Below are 18259 nucleotides of genomic sequence, written 5' to 3'. Positions count from 1 at the left end.
TCTTTCCCTTCCTAGTGTAACATCTTGCCCCCTACTAGGAACTTAACTATTTCTTTAATTGTATCACACTGAAATTGTTTGAGGTAGCATGATTTTGTGACTAAATTGGCCCAGCAAATTTTATTCTTTCATTTGAATATTTTCTGTTAATATGACTTTACATGCAGTCAGTAAGTTGAGAAAGCCACCTGCTGTCTTGTTGGTAGGCCACCTAGCTGGTCCATCTGGACTCGGTGTAGAGGGCAGCTTTAAAAACTACCACAAGTCTGCATATTGTCAGATTTCACACCTTCAGGGCACCGTTGGTAACTGGGTGATAGCCAGTTTATTTCCTTCAACTAATGTTGTAGATAAACACTTCATATTTTAGTTTAGCCCTGATATGACAGAATTACAGTGTTCTAATCTTCATCAGCACTTTGTCATCCAGAAACTTTGTATTTCAATAAAAATGTCAGAGGCTGCAGCTTCTGGAGAATTTACCATTTGAACATACCAATTTTTTTCATTTGTTGACTCAGATAGATGGAGTTGTATTTCTTTGCCATAGATGTTGACAGGACCTTATGGGCCTTTGCTGTATAAACATTTAGTTCTCTAAACAATAATTTCCAATCTAGTTATGGTGGTACTGCTAAATACTACTCTTCTCTTACTATGACCCTGGAAAATGGTTTCATCATCAGTAAAAAGAGGGTGGGGTACTTGCTTACTGTCAATGTGGACTTTCTTTTCCTGCTTGATTTCATTAATGAGCAATTCCAGGAAGCTTTGGGCCATTGTATCACTTTGTTTCATTCCATTATAGATATTGATGCAGCATGGATCACTGAACAGTGTAATCTCTTTTGCACAGTTTCTATTGATCTTGTCCAGTAAATCATTGTATGCTGGGTTTGTTCTGAAATCATTTTGGGCATAAAAACTGTTCTTGAGTTTGGCAATCAGGTACTTTCTTGTAATAGGTAAACTTATGCCAAGCTGGGATTCACTCATTTTGTTTCTGTCTCCTTCATACTATAGATGGTTATTTTTCCTAACTTCTAAAGTGAGTGGTCTTTACGCCATTTCCCTTCACTTCTTCCCTGCATCCTGTAATATGGCTTCTGTTGTCATTGCTCTCTTGAAATTGCTCTATATGGTCTGAAATGGACTATTTTCTTCTGGTCTTGTTTTCGGGACTTAGTCTATGCTTGACCTTCTTGCTATGTTTGACACTGTTGATTACTTTTTCTTATTGAAACATTTTCCTTTCTCATTGTGGGGGCAATGTGGTCTCCTGTTTCTCACAGCTTTTTGCTTGTTCTTTTTGTCCTCTTAATTGGCTGTTCGTCTCTGTGTCCACGACTTCAGGCATCATCCCCAGGGTCTAATCTTCTGTCTTGGATTCCTTCTCACTGACTGTTCAATCTCCGCTTAGGCTTCAGTTATATCTTGAAGACAGAAGATCGTCAAATTCGCGTTTCTCTTCCTGCACCCTCATCATTTTCCACTCTCATATTTCACATGTTTTATTCACATAGTATTTCTTGAGTATCATTTTCTAGATACCATGGGAGGTGGAATGGATGTGGGAGACAAATTTGTACCAAACCTGTTGTCTTCCCTCACAAAGTTGTGAGTTTGTAACTTAGGGAAGGCAAAAAGATGCATACATGAGCCTTAGTTAAGTAGGACAACATATGGAAGTACCTTATCAGTGATGTAGGAGGCAAACCACGTAGTGATAATTGGAGGTTTCATAAAGAAAGTGACACTTTATTTGGGTCTTAATGGATAGATATAGGTTTGACAGCACAGATGTGAAGGGAGGTGAGCTCAAATTATTTTGCAGTCCTTTGGGAGTCCTGTCATATTCTTCTGACTTTAGGTAGACTTGTCCTAGGTAGACAATACGCAAAATATTGCTTAAAATTGGAACCTGTAATCTTTTCATCTATATTAGACACCCAGAATAACAGTATGCACAATAACTCATGTCATACCCGTAATATATTTAAAATACATACGTATTAGAGGCAGAACTTCAAGGGTAATTTTAAAGAAGTGTAACTGTTTAGCTTTCTATATTTACTTACTCCTATTGTATCTTGTATGCCTTGGCTTTTAAATATACTATACCAGATATCAGATGTAATCTCTGACCTTTTAAGTGTCTTTTCAGATTTATCTCCATGAGCTCTGAGTGGAAAGCTAGATGTATTAGCGCTTCTTTCATTCCTCTTCATGGATTGTCACACCCAACTTTGGAGTTCATGTTTTTTTCACCTGATATTTTAGAACCATTTTCCAGGAAGAAATAGGAGTCTTATCATTTCTTACTACCCAATTTGAAGCTTTTAATTTGATTATATTTCTTTTTAAAAAATTTTTTTAATTAATTTATTTTTGGCTGCATTGGGTCTTCGTTGCTGCGAGCGGGCTTTCTCTAGTTGCGGTGAGCGGGGGCTACTCCTCGTTGCGATGCACAGGCTTCTCATTGTGGTGGCTTCTCTTGTTGCAGAGCCCGGGCTTTAGGCGTGTGGGCTTCAGTAGTTGTGGCACGTGGGCTCAGTAGTTGCAGCATGCAGGCTCAGTAATTGTGGCTTGCAGGCTGTAGAGCACAGGCTCAGTAGCTGTGGCGCACGGGCTTAGTTGCTCCGCAGCATGTGGGATCTTCCCGGACCAGGGCTCGAACCCGTGTCCCCTACATCGACAGGCGGATTCTTTACCACTGCACGACCAGGGAAGTCACTGATTATATTTCTTTATGACACCTCTGTTCCAAATTTTATGTATTGACTTCCTGCTCCCTCTCTGTAGTTATTGACCAGTGCTTAAGTTCACATTCAAAGTATTCCAGGCTGAAAGCAGAGGCACACTTTGGTGGCAGCCATGAGTAAGGCCACAATGAACCCCCGCAGTGATGGGACTGAAGTGGCTGGGGTGAAGTAAAGGCCAGCCTAATGGCGAGCACAGCAGGTTTGAAATAGTTTGCTAGGAAAAAGAGTCAGCAGGTTGCTGTCCTCATCCAGTCAAATTTATTTGCTGTCTGTGACTATTAGTAGCTGCTTCTTACCTGGGTTATTACTTTCTCTTTTACGTTTCAGGTAAAACCTTCAATTCAAGGGATTTCTGAGTTTTTTGTTTTTTTTTTTTTTTACACATAGTGTAGATTTCATTCTAATCTTTATGAGTTGTGTTTGACTTTATATGGTGATAGCTGTATCTGAATTCTACAGATTTCAGAGAATTTGGGAAGCAATGCAGTGAGGATGCAATGTATTGATACACTGAGTTTTGCTTTGCTCTGAGATTTAGTATTTAATCTTAAACATTGCTTTTATTTTATATATGCCTCTATAAACAATACAGGAACCTCTATTATCTACCTCTTAGGCTCAAAAACTAATAAAAGGTACACAGAAGGCAATTACCAATTATTCTACCATAAACTATTAGGCTTATATTCTTGTTTTATACTGTATCTTTTATAGTTATGTTAAAAATGCTCTACAGCACTGAATATAGTATTATTAAAAGATAGTTCTCACAGGAGACAGAGTTTCTTATAGCTGGACCCTCATCCAACAACTTTTTTTTAAGTTCTTAAAAGCTTACAACCCAAACTGTTTCTGGCATTTAGTAGAATAAAGTACCTCATGGAAGCTCATTGTTAAACAGAAGCCACCTAACTATGATCTATTTAGTGAAGTGCACACTCACACATAGACGCCAGTTATGGCTATCAATGCCTCAATATTAAACTAAGTGCATCTATGGAATAGATTTCATAGAAGTTGATTTAATTTATTTTGATGAATAGCTTACATGCTGAACTCAGTTTATCATTATTCTCATTGTTTATAGGTGATATCAACATGCTACTAGCTAGGAACATAACTGAAGTTGACCTTGGCATAAAATAGAGTACTTTCTTTAGGGATTATGTACTTTCACTAGAGTTTGGTTCTTGAGATCTATTGGTCTAAAGGCATACAATCTTTAAAATGGCTACCTGGTGTGCAAAAGCAATGAAATCGAGCTCCAGTGTGCTTGCTTCGGTATCATTTTGTTGAGCTCAACTGTGGATTTTGGTTAGACTGAATTTTCCCTTTTTTGAAAACTCTAGTTTTCATGGAATAAAATATTTTAACTCTCCCTATTTTGCATATTCCAAGCTTTACCTGCTCTGGTTGTTCTCGGTGACGTGATAAAAAAGGAGCATGTTTACATCAAATAACGATGAATCTGTCTTCAACTATCTTCCACTTTCCTTTCAACAACAAATCATTGTTTTTTCCTTTCTCTTCTAGCATGGTGATAACTGCATCTATAAAAGGGAAGGGAGGCCCTGGTATCTAATATTAATTTTAGTATTATCTATTAATGTATTATGTATATCCACATTTTAAATTAATGTACAAAATGCATTCTTATTTACTCTTAAAACTTCTATGTACTTCTATGTACTTAGAATGATAGATTATAGCAAGCAACATATGGCAAGACGCTTGCTCTCAGGGAATATATCTAGTTGATAACTGATTTAAAAATAGGGACTTCCCTGGCAGTCCACTGGTTAAGACTCCATGCTTCCAGTACAGGGGGTGTGGGTTCGATCTCTGGTCGGGGAACTAAGATCCCACATGCCACGTGGCGTGGCCGAAAAAAATAAAAATAAAAGTGAAGAGTGTGCCATGAGGATCATTCACTTTCTTTTAAAATCTCATCAGTTGTCACTACTGTGTACCCAGCTGTTGAGCAAGTGTTGCCTTCAGTGTTAGATTCTGAGCTGTAGAAGAAATTACAAACAGGATTTCCATAGGTTACTGTTGATGATATTTGCAGTTTTCAATTTGGGGATTATTGAGCTATTACAGAGTGTTGTATTATATGCCAGAGAGCACTTGTTCCAAACCTTGTTGATATACAGAATTACCTGGGGAGTTGTTAAGAGATACAGGTCCTGAGGCCCTACGTACAGAGATCTTGACATTTTGATTCTGTAGTTATGGGTGTGTTCCAATCCAGATTGTAAGTAGATGAGAGAGTAGGGAAGGGCAAGGAGATGGGGTCAAGCATTCGACATTCTTGATAGTATAACAGGATGATAGGTAGGGATAGAAGAGGGTTATGAATCTGTTTGTCTTAAGAACAGGATAACTCTAAGCTTATTCAAATTTTGTTCTGAACATGTCTTTCCAACATTTCCAGAGTAATCTCACATACTGCTTACTACTTTGAAATAGAAAGTCACCAACAAACCAAAGTTGACTTAAAAAAAAAGAAAGAAATGAAAAGTTCAGATACCCACTCTCCTACCCTCTCAAAATTTTTCTAATGCTTCGATTGCCTTCAATAAAATACACTGATGTGGTTTCTGAACTAAAGAAAATTACTGCTGAAAGATAAAATTGAAACCAGTTGGAATCCAAAAGGGGAAAACAGAGACGATGTAACTGTGGTTGTTTCCCATTGAGCTCAGCCAGTAACAAACCAAATTGAGATACACAGTAATATTTTTATGTACATAAAGTAAGAGAACTGTATTATATGAAATTCAAAGTTCTGATTTATGTGTGTTTTTTATAGAACTCGGATTTCATCTTTTCATAAACCAGTGTATCCCAAGTGAAACATTACCAAACATTTTAGCTCCTTATGAGTTCTCATTCTACCCAGATATTGATGGGATGGTAGAAGCTAATTTCATAATTTTATTAAGGCTGATTTGTTTTTATGGTCATTTTACGTGTAGACATATGATGAAATCATATGAGAATATACAGAGAATAAATAAGAGACAGTTATGGTCTGGGATTAAATAGGTGATCCCCGTAGGGTTGACACATTTAAAAAAAACATCAGGAGTATAAATGTGTTTGATTACGTGAACGCTATTTGAAAAGCAGAATTAACAATCAACAATTACAGTAAGGCACTTCTAGGTGCTATTTTGCAGGGAAGAGGTTGAACATTTACTCACATTTTCAAAAGTTGAAGTAAGAATAAGTTGACCTCAGTTACAAAAGGAAGGGGTTGAGGGACTAGATACTTACTGAGCACTTATTATGTCAAGGGTTGGTAAACTACAGAAGGCAAATCCGGACTGCCACCTAGTTTTGTAAATACATCGGTGTTATTTGAAAGCTGCCATGCTTGTTTGTTACTCATTGTCTATGGCTGCCTTCGGGAGACAGTGGGAGAGTTGAATAGAATTGCAAGAGACTGTATGACCTGCAAAGCCTGAAGTATTGACTATCTAGCCCTATCTGGGACTGCCACTTACACAATTCCTAGAATTTGCCTCAACTGCTTTTCAAAGGTTCTCTTGGTTCATGCCAGGAGTCTGTGGGGGTGGCGGTGATCACACTTCGTCGGCTAATGTTCTTTGGTTTGGGCTTCCTCATCAAGTCTATGCCTCTTATGAGTATATTGCTCCAGTCTGCACAACCATTTTTTAAAATTCTGGTGACTTCTCTGAGTCCTTGGGTCCCTGATATAAGCCTCTCACTCTAGTTCTTCATAAGTTACACAGAAATCAGTTCCTCCAGCTACCTAGTTGCTTCCCTAGAAGTAACTAATGTAATAAATGTCTTGTAAATCTTCCCGGAAACATTTACTTATATACCGGCAAATACATATCAATATTTTTTCCTCTGTTTTCCCCATAAATGGTAGCATGTGCTGTACAGTCTTGTATACCTTGTTTGTTTCATTTAACGATATTTGTGAAGATCATTCCATAAAGAGCTTCCTTGGTCATGGATATAGCACCAGGGTAGTCCGTTGAGTGGGACACAGGGTGGTTTAATCAGGCAGTCTTCTATTGACGAGCTTTTGGGTCATTTCAAACCTTTTGCTATTAAAAACAATGCCCAGTGATTTCCCTGGCGGTCCAGTGGTTAAGACTCTGTGCTTCCACTGCAGGGGGCATAGGTTTGATCCCCAGTCCAGGAACTAGGATCCCACATGCTGTGTGGTGCAGCCAAACCCCCCCCCCAAAAAAAAAAAAACAAACAATGCCCAGTGTACCATAGTTTATTGAATCTGTCTCCAATTGATGAACATTTGTAATCTTTTGCTAGTAACAATACTGGAATACATAACCTTAGACATAAATCATTGTGCACAAATGTGAATATATATGGATTATTATTCCAAAATATATATATATATATATATATATATATATATATGGATAAATTCCAAATAATTGGAGGGCCTGTTCTTTTCCAGGCACAGATTTAGGTGCTAGCATGTAACAGTGCACAAAACAGTCACAAGTACCTTTTTTAAATGGAGCTGACATCAAAGTGGAAGGAGCAGACAGTAAATAAAGAAGACATGTATTATGTCAGATGGTGATAAGTGCTATGGAGCAAAATGAAGCAGGCAAAGGGGGAAAGGAGTGCCAAGAGGGAGGAGTTATGATTTTGAAGCACATCATCAGGAAAGATCTCTATGAGAAAGTGACATTGGCCAAAGATCTGAAAGAAGTGGGGGAAGATCTGGGTATGATATAACCTCGAGTGCAAAGGCTCTGCTGTGGGAGTTGGTCTGGTATATTTGAAGAACAGCAAGGAAGCTAGTGTGGCTAGAGGAGAAGGAATGAGAGGAAAGTAGTAGGAGCTGAGGTCACAGTAGCTAAGGAGAGGACATAGAATATAAAATAAGGCCTTCTAACTTATGGTTACCAAAGGGGAAATGTGAGGCGGGGGATAAAGTAAGAATTTGGGATTAACATATAGACACTACTATATATAAAATAGATAATCAACAACACCTACTCTATAGCACAGGGAACTCTACTCAATATTCTGTAATAAATTATGTGGGAAAAGAATCTGAAAAAGAATGGATCTATGTATATGTTTAACTGAATCACTTTACTGTACACCTGATACTAACACAGCATTGTAAATCAACTATATTCCAATATAAAATAAAAAAATTAAATTTAATAAAAAACAAAGCAAGGCATTCTAGGCTACTGTAATGACTTTGGTTTTTACTCTGAATGAGACAGAAAACCATAGGGGGTTTCTGAACAGTGGAATAAAATGAATTGACAGGATATAGTGAAGAAGGGCAAAGATAGGATGGAGACGGCTAATCAGTTTACTGCAATAACCTAGGCTAGAAGTTATGGTGGTTTGAAACCCTTGGGTAGGAAGTGGAGGTGATCAGAAGTGATCAAATGCTGGATTTGCTGAAGAGTGGGATGTGGCCTGTGAAAGAAAAGAGTCAGTGATGATTCCACCTTTTTTTTGCTTGAACAATTGGAATTAAGTTGCCATTTGTCGAGAAAAAGACTAAAGCAGGTTTGGGAGTCAGGCAAGGAGTTTGGTTTGGGACGTGCTAAATTAGAGACAATTATTGGGCAACCAAGTGGAAATATCCAGGAGATTAGAAGTTTCTCTTTAGGATACATAGTCTCCCAGTTTCTGTCGTTTGAATAAGTCCCTGGTGGGATCTAGAACACTGAGGTTCTTCTAGACATGCTCAGGTATACTTGAAACCCAGGCTGAAAAATCCTACATTGTCAAGTTGAGGCTCTGGCTCCAACTCTCTCAGGGTGTTATTTTGCTCACTCTTGCTCAACAAGGTTAATTGCCTTCTGCATTAAACTGAATTGTGTGCAGGACTTGTACCAGTCTGAGATGGACCACATTAAGAAAGAAAAACCTGGATATGATGAATGCCCAAACTGTATTCTCAGTAAGAAATACCCTATTAGCCCAGTGGCACTGGGTTTTAGCATCATAATTCCTACTGTGATGTTTTCTCAATACTCCTCTTTGTTTGACACACTTAGCTCTTGGGGTTTCTTGCTGGACTTACTGATTTGTGACAAGAAATTAGGAAATTTGACAGAACAGGAAGTCCTCTGAGTGTATGGGATGGCCAGAAAAACATCAGTCCCTACGCAGCAAAGCCAGAGCCAAGCTGCGGGTAAAGGGATTAACTAGAGCTTGAGTCAGGTACTCACAGAGATTAAAGGTTAACAGGAAGAACTCCTACCACCTCATTTGTTAAGTACGAGGTTGAGGTAAAAACCATACTTGAGTTTCGGCATTTAAATGATCATTTCAAATGAGGGAAACTCTCCCTAAAACTTCTAAGCTAACTTTATTTGTCCTTCCTAAAATATCCGTTACCTGCTTAGCTATTGAGGCCCAATTGAAGATATAGAACATTAGCTATGCACGTTGTTAAGCATAGTGTTCTGGTGACATTTAGCAGTGTTCAAGAATTGGTTTAATGAACAGGTGTACAAGTATATTAGTTATTCAGATGTTAATTTGCAGTAACATGTGCTGCCTGATTTGGGGGGTTCTTGTCTAAAATACAACCAGTAAGATTTGCTCCTTAATTTGGAAATCATTACAAAGTATGTGTGTGTGATTCCCACCATTAGAACCATTAGTCTTGTGCAATGTGCTCTAAACTTCGAGAACACTCCTGGTAATGCCGTTCCTATGGCTTCAGGTACTGTGCAGGTGTCAGGATGAAATCTACCTTTCTGTGGGATGCTGTAGTTAGTGCACAGCTGTAGGCAATGTGGAGAGGGGACGCTTCACAGCTGCAATATGCGGCTCTTGTAAGAGGAGACAGAGAAGCAATTTCCCAGTGCATATTGCAGCAGCCTTTCCTCCCAAGGTTTGGTAAACAAATGTGTTATTCCTCACAAAATGGATTCACAGACAATCGAAAATAAAATCGTACTTGCTTTCCAAACTGACTAATCTTGACCAGTATTTTTTTTTTTTATCATTCTCTTCTCTATTGTTTCTGATTCCTGCTTACACTTGGTACTTGGGATTGCTGAGGCTAACTAACAGTCTGTAAACTGTAAACAAGGGTGGACATATTTAAGTATCAATCTAGACATATTTTTATTTTTATGTTGAAAAAAAAGGTACTTTGCACAGGCCGATATAGCAAACATCCATGCAGCAGCCTCCCAGAATGAACAAATGCTAATAACATTTAGTCTTATTTACTACAGATCTTTGCTTTGTAAGAAATAAAACATTAAAGTTGAGGTTTTAAGGGTTCTACTTATTCTAGTATCACTTTCCTCCTCCAAGACAAACACCGTCATTAATCTGCTGAGTATCTATTCTATGTTTTTATAATTTTTCTGTATATATATATATGTGTGTGTGTGTGTGTGTGTGTATGTATATATATACTCAGCTACAAATAATACAGAAGATTATTTGTGTTTTATTTTTAATTTAGATGAATGCTAATATACTGCATTCACCATTTTCCACCACTTTTATTTTTCCATTCAGCATTGTATTTGGGATCTCTTTTGTTGAAATATTTAGTTGTAGCACTGTCACTGTAAATGCTGGGTTGTATTCCATTATATTAATATACCACAATTTATTTACCCATTTCATAACCCTTGGCATGTGGGTTGTTTCCAATTTTTGTACTGTTAGAAACATGTCTACAGTGAACATCCTTGTCTCCTTGATCGTTTGACCTGTAAGTGGAAGGATTGGGGTATACTCAGGGTAAGCAGACCTTAAATATATTTGGCATTAATAAATGCTTATTTTAAGGTTGTCCTGATTTTTATTGCTACTGTTGGCACAATCAAATTCTTATTTCTCCACCTTGTCATCCATACTTGGTATTGTGAGACTTTTTTTGTGATTTCCAATTTGATGAGTGTGAAATGGTGTTTCCTTGGTTGTTTTAATTTGCATTTCCCTGATTTACTGATGAGGTTGAGCATCCTTTTATTACTTGCTATACGACCTTGGGCAAATGACTCAGTTTTTCTCTTCCTTAGTTTCCTCCTTTGTAAAATGACATTGGTAATACCTATCATATAAGGTGATATAAAAATTAAATTAGTTCCAGGCACAGAGCAGATATTTAATAAAAGTTGATTTTGGTGAGGGTTGTGATGTTTGTGGCTGTAGTTACTACTACTTCTAGTACTACTACCACTATTATTATTGTTTTAGTTATTACCATTAGTACACTTACCTCTTTAGTGTGTATGCAGATACATATACATGTATATATACGTGTGTGTATATATATGTATATATACGTATATAAGCCTTTGTGCATTTTTCAGTTGTGTTTGTTTAATATTTCCAGAAATGCAAAGATAAAGATGATTTGAAGATAACAATTAAATGAAAAAATCGTTGCAGCTATAATACAGAAATCATAGTAGATTTTCCCTGCCTGCCATTGTCATAGTTGCACTCACTTTAACAATTGTTAATTGAAGCTAAAATAACAGCTGTTTCAACTAATACATGAAAAGTTATTTCCATATAGTTAGAATCACTTCTGGAATTGTATGCAGGTGAACAAAATATGTACATATGTCAGGAGGTCACAATTATTTTATTTGTATGATATATCTGAAATGACAGTTGGGCATTACTTGTTGAATATGTGTGCATATATGTATGTATGAAGCTATATAAATTTTCAGTGTGGCTTGGAACACTACTATTATTAGCTTTATTTACCCTGGCTTTGTATATAGTGCACTTAATAGAAAGTGTCATATTTTACTTTTCCATATATTCCTTCTTTTAAAAAATATTTCTTTTCTTTATTTTTTTGGCTGCATTGGGTCTTAGTTGCAGCACACGGGATCTTCGTTGAGGCATGCAGGATCTTTTTTTTTTGTTCCAGCATGCAGACTTCTCTCTAGTTGTAGCGTGTGGGTTTTCTCTCTCTAGTTGTGGCGCACAGGCTCCAGGGCACGTGGGATCTGTAGTTTGAGGCACGCAGCCTCTGTGGTTGAGGCGCTCGAGCTCAGTAGTTATGGCACATGGGCTTAGTTGCCCCGTGGCATGTGGGATCTTAGTTCCCCGACCAGGGATTGAACCTGTGTCCCCTTCATTGGAAGGCGGATTCTTTACCACTGGACCACCAGGGAAGTGCTCATATATTCCTTATTCTGTGATGTAACACATCAGTTGATGCTGATTTGAAGATAACAATATTATCTAATATGGAACTATGGCTTCCAATAACAAAAGGGAGATTTGCTGAGTGCTATGCAGGTATTCGTTCAAGCTATATTATTATGGATAAGGAAATTATAATTGTTATATACCTTTTGGAGATACTTCCACAATTAGTAATTTTCCTATGACCACTTACTAAAGACATGTGAGTAGACATTTAAGTCTTGTGTACCATTATATGCTCATGCTAGGCTAATGCATAGTAGGTGTTCAACAAGTATTTGCTGGATGAATGAGTGAATGAATGAATAGTATTGATGCTGACTTTAGGAATCAATCTTTCTCACAAGAATTTTGAGATAAATTAGTTATAAAAATTTTATTATGATTTATGGCAGTTATCACCATGTAAATCATTCAGTGTTACCCATTTATATCATCTTAATATTTGCTACAAATTACGAACATCTTGACACATGTTCTGTGTATCCACTGGAATAGTGGAAATTAATAGGGGATTCCTGAACATTGCCTAAATTAGATTGAGGAAAGAATGTAACCATGTTTACTTTACTTATGCTGATGATCATCCCTCAGCTGTAAAGGAATAAATTTATAGTATAACTGCATGTAAAAATCCATGTATTACAGGAAATATAAGAATACTCAGTGGGCATTTTATGTCAGATAATTAGTATCTTGATGTTAACATATCTTTAATAATAATACAAATGTCTTTATTATTACATCATTATCTTCCTACAGACAGTACTTTATAATGTTTCATCATTATTCAGTCAATTAGCATGGCCAATTTAAGCACGCAAATTAATTTAATCCATTGGTTTTAAGCCCAGTGGCTGTATGGGTTTTCATTTGTACAGGGAGAGATCACATATGACTGGAGGCTTCATTGTGAACCTGAGGGTCATAGGGCCATTGACGCTAAAATCAATTTTTGAAGTTTTTGTATTGAGAATTAAAAAACATCTCTAGTCTCATTCAAGTAATTTGAAATAATTATAGAATCACTATAATTTACTTTGTTTTAAAATAAATTTGTTTTATTTTTTTGTTGTTATAAACACATTTAACATGAGAGCTACCCCCTTAACAAATTTTTAAGTGCACAATACAGTATTGTTAACTGTAAGTCTCAGTGTTGTACCACAGATCTGTAGAACTTATGTAACTTGTATAACACACTGAACAGTAATACCCCATATCCCTCTCCCTCCAGCTCCTGGCAGCCACCATTCTACACTGTTTCTATGAGTGTGACATTTTAGATGCCTCATATAAGTGTAATCATTGCAGTATTTGCCCTTTTGTGAATTGCTTATTTCACTTAGCATAATGTTCTCCAGGTTCATCCATGGTGTTGCATATGGCAGGATTTCCTTCTTTATTGATTTATTTATTTTTCTGTGTACTCTAGGATGGTGATTTTCTTTCTTTTTTTTAAATTAGTTTTTATTGGAGTATAGTTGCTTTACAATGTTGTGTTAGTTTCTACTGTACAGCAAAGTGAATCAGCTATACGTATACATATTTTCCCTCTTTTTTGGATTTCCTTCCCATTTAGGTCACCACAGAGCATTGAGTAGAGTTCCCTGAGCTATATAATAGATTCTCATTAGTTATCTATTTTATACATAGTATCAATAGTGTTTATACGTCAGGGATTTCCCTCGTGGTCCAGTGGTTAAGAATCCACCTCCCAATGCAGGGGATGTGGGTTCGATCCCTGGTAGAGGAACTAGGATCCCACATGCCACGGGGCAACTAAGTCCGTATGCTGCAACTACTGAGCCTGTGCACCACAACTAGAGAGCCCTTGTGCCACAGCTACAGAGCCCACACGCGCTGGAGCCCGCACACCACAACTACAGAGCCCACACACTCTGGAGCCTGTGCCCCACAACTGGAGAGCCCACACGGCACAACTACTGACCCTGCATGCTCTGAAGCCCAAGCACTGCAATGAAAAGCTCACGTACTACAATGAAAGATCCCGTGTTGCACAACTAAGATCCAATGCAACCAAAAAAAAAAAAAAAAATAGTGTATATATGTCAATCCCAATCTCCCAATTCATCCCACTCTCCTTCCCCCTTGGTATCCATACATTTGTTCTCTACGTTTGTTCTCTACGTCTGTGTCTCTATTTTTTCTTTTCAAATAAGATCATCTATACCATTTTTCTAGATTGCACATATATGCGTTAATATACGGTATTTGTTTTTCTCTTTCTGACTTACTTCACTCTGTATGACAGTCTCCAGGTCCATCCACATCTCTACAAATGACTCAATTTCGTTCATTTTTATAGCTGAGTTATATTCCATTGTATATATGTACCACATCTTCTTTATCTATTCCTCTGTTGATGGACATTTAAGTTGCTTCCATGTCTTGGCTATTGTAAATAGTGCTGCAGTGAACATTGGGGTGCATGTATCTTTTTGAATTATGGTTTTCTCTGGGTATATGCCCAGCCGTGGGGTTGCTGGGTCACATGGTAGTTCTATTTTCAGGTTTTCAAGGAACCTACATACTGTTCTCCACAGTGGCTGTATCAATTAACATTCCCACCAACAGTGCAAGATGGTTCTCTTTTCTCCACACCTTCTCCAGCATTTATTGTTTGTAGATTTTTTTTTGATGACAGCCATTCTGACCAGTGTGAAGTGATACCTCGTAGTTTTGATTTGTATTTCTCTAATAATTAATGATGTTGAGCATCTTTTCATGTGTTTGCTGGCCATCTGTATGTCTTCTTTGGAGAAACGTCTATTTAGGTCTTCCACAAATTTTTTGATTGGGCTGTTTGTTTTTTTGATATTGAGCTGCATGAGCTGCTTGTATATTTTGGAGATTAATCCTTTGTCCGTTACTTCGTTTGCAAATATTTTCTCCCATTCTGAGGGTTGTCTTTTGCTCTTGTTTATGGTTTCCTTTGCTGGGCAAAAGCTTTTAAGCTTCATTGGGTCCCATTTGTTTATATTTGTTTTTATTTTCATTACTCTAGGAGGTGGGTCAAAAAAGATCTTGCTGCAATTTATGTCAAAGAGTGTTCTGCCTATGTTTTCTTCTAAGAGTTTGATGGTGTCTGGCCTTACATTTAGCTCTTTAATCCATTTTGAGTTTATTTTTGTGTATGGTGTTAGGGAGTGTTCTAAGTTCATTCTTTTACATGTAGTTATCCAGTATTCCCAACACCACTTATTGAAGAGGCTGTCTTTTCTCCATTGTATATTCTTGCCTCCTTTGTCATAGATTAGGTGACCATAGGTGCATGGATTTATCTCTGGGCTTTCTATCCTGTTCCATTGGTCTATATTTCTGTTTTTGTGGCAGTACCATACAGTCTTGATTACTGTAGCTTTGTAGTATAATCTGAAGTCTGGGCGCCTGATTCCTCCAGCTCCATTTTTCGTTCTCAAGATTGCTTTGGCTATTTGGAGGATTTCCTTCTTTTTGAAAGCTAAATAATATTCCATTATATGTATATACCACACTTTCTTTATTCATTTATCCTTTAATGGACATTTAGATTGTTTCCATATCTTGGCTATTGTGAATAATGCTGCAGTAAACATAGGCGTACAGATAACTCTTCAAGATTTGAATTTCAATTCTTTTAGATATATACCCAGAAGTGGGATTGCTGGATCGTATGGTAGTTCTATTTTAATTATTTGAGGAATCTCCATACTGTTTTTTCTAGTGGCCCTAGTGGCTATACCATTTTACATTCCTACCAATAGTGTACAAGGGTTCCAATTTCTTAGTATTCTCACCAGCACTTATCTTTTTCTTTTTAAATAATAGCCATCTTAACAGGTGTGAGGTGATATCTCATTGTGGTTTTGATTTGCATTTCCTTTGTAATTAGCAATGTTGAACATCTTTTCATAAGCCTATTGGCCATTCCGTATGTCTTCCTTGGAGAGATATCTATTTGAGTTTTAATCCAGTTATGGGATTATCCATTTTTTAAATTAAATTATGGAATATTTAAGTTTTGTAAGTATTAGAAACATATATGAAATAAAAGCATCTTAGGAAAAGTGGCATTTTCTAGTCATTATGAGAGCAGGAACTTTTTAATATAGGAAAGCTTCAGTACTATATAGTTAAGTTTCATACATCATTGCCTCTCTTCAAATTCTATATTTATCTAAGCCTGTGGTTGTGATTGCTAAGGAATGCTTTTAAAGACAAGAAAGCCAAAGGTGATAATAGCCACTGGTCAATATCTACTGATCCTGGTGACAACATTATTGTTTCTGAAAGCCTGTTTAGTTAAGGAGTTATTTTAAACTAGCTTTGCTCTAATGATTCTCAGAACAGCAGTGTCCACTCATGGAATTCTTACCATTCCTTGAGCCCGAGATAAAACCAAATTGTATAATACAAGGAAAATATACTGGGATTCAAAAAACAAAACTGTGAACTCAAGATATTTAAGAGATCTAATCTTAATTTTAAACAGTCTGTTCGTGTGAAAAGGGGAGAGGTTGAAATATACTTTAAAAAAAAAGCAAGAATATGAAGTCATACAAAATGAGCATTATATATGCCTGGGTTAGTCAGGAGTCTGTTAGTTTGCAGGATAATCTTAATATGTCTTTCATACTATAGCATTTTCATTGTATATGTACTTTGTTAATTAGTCTCCCATAGTGGGATTTAAGGCATATTGAAAGATTAGGACAGTTTTCGTGACTAATCTGTTTGACTAGGACACATTTCTGAATGATACTAGAAGTAATTTCAATAAAATTCAGATAATTTTTTTATTGACAAAAGGACTGAGTCTTGGACTGTTATTTCTTTATATAGAGTTGTGTTAAGCTGGGAGTGGCTTGAAAATTAGGATAAATTAAAATGCTGATTGTTTTATAGGAGAGACACTGTAGTCTTAGATCCTTTGGGGGAACACTTATGATGGTTTTAAAAGAATATCTTGAAAGTCATTTTTCTTCCAGTTGACCAATAACTCTCTTATCTTGTGTAAACATGGCAAACTACTTGGCACTCCCATAAGATCATGATTGTCAAGTGTAATTACCTAGCCTGATTGGACTCTCCATTACTTTAGATTGGTCATACTTGTAGAGCTTAGCACTAACTGTTAGGAATTTAGTTACTCAGGTAATTATTTTTTTCTGTGATTTTTGTAGTAAGTTCATTTAATTTTCATATATTTTGCACCAGTAAAACAAAGGGGGGGGTGTCTTAATGGACCCACAATATTTTGATGCCTTCTAGAAAGTTTTCCAGATGTTCACATCTGTAAACACATAGCTTAGCAAAAAATCTACGGTGGTCGTGGGTTACTTTTCCTCTCAAGAAGATCAGTAACTCATTTGTGATCTCCTTAACAAAGATCAGATAAATACTGATTGCCTCAAAATGACATTATATTTTTTAAAAGTAATAAAGAAACAGCATGATGATGGCCATGGGATTTAGTGATGAAATTTAGCAGCAAGAGTTTGGGGCCAAGAGCATATCACTCTACTTGACTGAAAAATGTTGGCTTTACTTTTCTCATATTTTTTCCCATTACCTACAACCCTGTTTTTATATTAGAAGAGGTAAACTGCCAACACAGGAATATAGTGGTAGCTGTAGAATTTCTGTGTAGGAGGGGTTTAGGGATTTGACATAAATCTTCATTTTCTTAGCAGACAGGATGTTGTTTTTCACTTTGGTTTGGGGGATGGCTTGTTGGGAGGGAGGGCTGGTGGAAGTGATGGGGGTCTAAAGCCCCTCCTTGGCACTGTCACTCCTCACGGTTTCAGGACACTTTAACTGTTTGGAACTCAAGAGTTACCTTCTGAATATAGCATAAATAAATCTTTCGTTCAAAGAAAGCAAAGAGCACTAAAAAATGGTGAGGGAGACAAAGGGAACTTACTGAAAAGACCATGTCTTTGAGGTTTATTAATTATGGGTATGCAAATAGGTGCTAACTGTTGTGTAACTTGCAAATGTTTCATGTCTATTCTTCAAAGCAGTCCCAGCAGGAGTTTTTATATGGCAACCTGTTTAGCAGTTAAAGTTACCTTAGATATCTTTAAAGCAATTTCACTGAATTAAAGACCTGCCTAAATCTTAGCATATTTTAGGATAAATGCACATCTGCCTTTTTCCTCAATTAGTCCAAATTAGGGAGATTTTACTATATATTTAATTCCATTACTGCTGTAGGAACCTGGTTAAGGAGTAATTAATGCTGCACATTAGGTAAGAAGCAGCAATTGATTTTTGGTTCTATTTGGCTTATCTTTTCTGCTAAGTGCTGA

At 36.8% G+C, this 18259-nt stretch overlaps 1 protein-coding gene across 1 annotated transcript in view; it reads left to right on the top strand.

The window, feature by feature from the left end:
* DIAPH2 (diaphanous related formin 2) overlaps positions 1-18259 on the top strand; it is an 886998-nt gene that overhangs the window by 366952 nt on the left and 501787 nt on the right. The window lies entirely within an intron of this gene.

Source organism: Lipotes vexillifer, unplaced genomic scaffold (assembly GCF_000442215.2).
Source record: "Lipotes vexillifer unplaced genomic scaffold, Lipotes_vexillifer_v1.1 scaffold82, whole genome shotgun sequence".
Taxonomy (NCBI): domain Eukaryota; kingdom Metazoa; phylum Chordata; class Mammalia; order Artiodactyla; family Lipotidae; genus Lipotes; species Lipotes vexillifer.
Note: the sequence above shows the minus strand (reverse complement) of the source record. Positions and strands in the feature narration are given on the sequence as shown.